The sequence below is a fragment of the Sciurus vulgaris genome, assembly GCF_902686455.1.
Source record: "Sciurus vulgaris genome assembly, chromosome: X".
Classification (NCBI taxonomy): domain Eukaryota; kingdom Metazoa; phylum Chordata; class Mammalia; order Rodentia; family Sciuridae; genus Sciurus; species Sciurus vulgaris.
Genome location: NC_136471.1, coordinates 18,982,503 through 18,984,669, shown reverse-complemented (window position 1 = coordinate 18,984,669; position 2,167 = coordinate 18,982,503). Strand labels below are relative to the sequence as shown.

Here is a 2,167-nt window from a genome sequence, read left to right as displayed (position 1 = left end):
GGAACCGCAAAGAGCCAGTGACACTATAGAGCAATAGTAACAAAAATGGCATGGTATTGGCACCAAAATAGACATGTAGACCAATGGTACAAAATAGAAGACACATGGAGAAAAGATAGCCTCTTCAACAAATGGTGCTGGGAAAACTGGCAATCCATATGTAACAAAATAAAATTGAACCTTTATCTCTCACCCTGCACAAAAATCAACTCAAGTAGATCAAAGACTTGGGCACGAGAACAGAGACGCTGCACCTAACAGAAGAAAAAATAGGCCCAAATCTTCATCATGTCAGCTTAGGACCTGACTTCCCTAACAAGACTCCTTAAAGCATAGGAAGTAAAATTAAGAATCAATGAATGGAATCGTGTTTGCAGCCACTGACACGCCGCTGTTGCTCTCTAACCCAGCGCTGCCTCTAGCTTGCTGAGCTCCAGCCGAAGGAGAAGCAGGGTGAGAAAGGAGGTCTTTCTCCCATGGCTCGTACAAAGCAGACCGCCCGCAAATCCACCGGTGGTAAAGCACCCAGGAAACAACTGGCTACAAAAGCCTCTCGCAAGAGTGTGCCCTCTACTGGAGGGGTGAAGAAACCTCATCCTTACAGGCCTGGTACTGTGGCACTTCGTGAAATTAGACGTTATCAGAAGTCCACTGAACTTCTGATTCGCAAACTCCCCTTCCAGCGTCTGGTGCGAGAAATTGCTCAGGACTTCAAACAGATCTGCGCTTCCAGAGCACAGCTATTGGTGCTTCGCAGGAGGCAAGTCAGGCCTATTTGGTTGGCCTCTTTGAAGACACCAACCTGTGTGCTATCCATGCCAAACGTGTAACAAATTATGCCAAAAGACATCCAACTACCACGCCGCATAATTGGAGAACGTGCTTAAGAATTCACTATGATGGGAAACATTTCATTCTCCAAAAAAAATTTTTTTCTCTTCTTCCTGTTATTGGTAGTTCTGAATGTTAGATATTTTTTCCCATGGGGTCAAAAGGTACCTAAGTATATGATTGCAAGTGGAAAAATAGGGGACAGAAATCAGGTATTGGCCGTTTTTCCATTTTCATTTGTGTGTGAATTTTTAATATAAATGAGGGGATGTAAAGCATTAATGCAACTCAAAATGTTTCAGTGAACAAGTTTCAGCAGTTCAACTTTATAACAATTATAAATAAAACTGTTAAATTTTTCTGGACAATGCCAGCATTTGGATTTTTTTAAACAAGTAAATTTCTTATTGACGGCAACTAAATGGTGTTTGCAGCATTTTTATCATACAGTAGATTCCATCCATTCACTATACTTTTCTAACTGAGTTGTCCTACATGCAAGTACATGTTTTTAATGTTGTCTGTCTTCTGTGCTGTTCCTGTAAGTTTGCTATTAAAATACATTAAACTATAAAAAAAATCAATGAATGGGATGGATTCAAACTAAAAAGCTTCTGCTCAGCAAAGGAATCATAACGTGAAGAGAGAACCTATAGAATGGGAGACAATTTTTACTTCATGCACTTCAGATAGAGCACTAATCTCCAGGATATATAAAGAACTCAAAAAACTTAACACCAAAAAAAACAAAAACAAAAACAAAGAAACAAATAACCCAATCAATAAGTGGGCTAAGGACTGAACAGACACTTCACAGAAGAAATACAATCAATCAACAAACGTATGAAAAAATGTTCATCATCTCTTTCAATTAGAGAAATGCAAAACAAAATTACTCTAAGATTTCATCTCACTCCAGTCAGAATGGCAATTACCATGAATACAAGCAATAATAAGTGTTCGCAAGGATGTGGGAAAAAAAGGTACACTCATACATTGTTGGTGGGACTGCAGATTGGTGCAACCATTATGGAGATTCTTCAGAAAACTTGGAATGGAACCACCATTTGACCCAGCTATCTCACTCCTTGGTTTATACTCAAAGGACTTAAAATCAGCATACTACAGTGATGTAGCCACATCCATGTTTACAGCAGCTCAATTCACAATAGCTAGATTGTGGAATCAACCTAGATGCCCTTCAACATATGAATGGATAAAGAAAATGTGGTACATATACACAATGGAATATTACTCAGTCTTAAAGAAGAATGAAATGATGACATTTGCAGGTAAATGGATGGAACTGGAGAGTATCAGGCTATGTGAAATAAGC

The 2,167-nt window shown here is 39.0% G+C and overlaps 1 pseudogene across 1 annotated transcript; it reads left to right on the top strand.

Annotated features, from left to right (window-relative positions):
* Positions 1-412: 412 nt before the first annotated feature.
* On the top strand, positions 413-1,406 carry LOC306651018 (histone H3.3A-like; annotated as a pseudogene). Its single transcript has one exon. The product of its transcript is annotated as a histone H3.3A-like (transcript).
* The last annotated feature ends 761 nt before the right edge of the window (positions 1,407-2,167 follow it).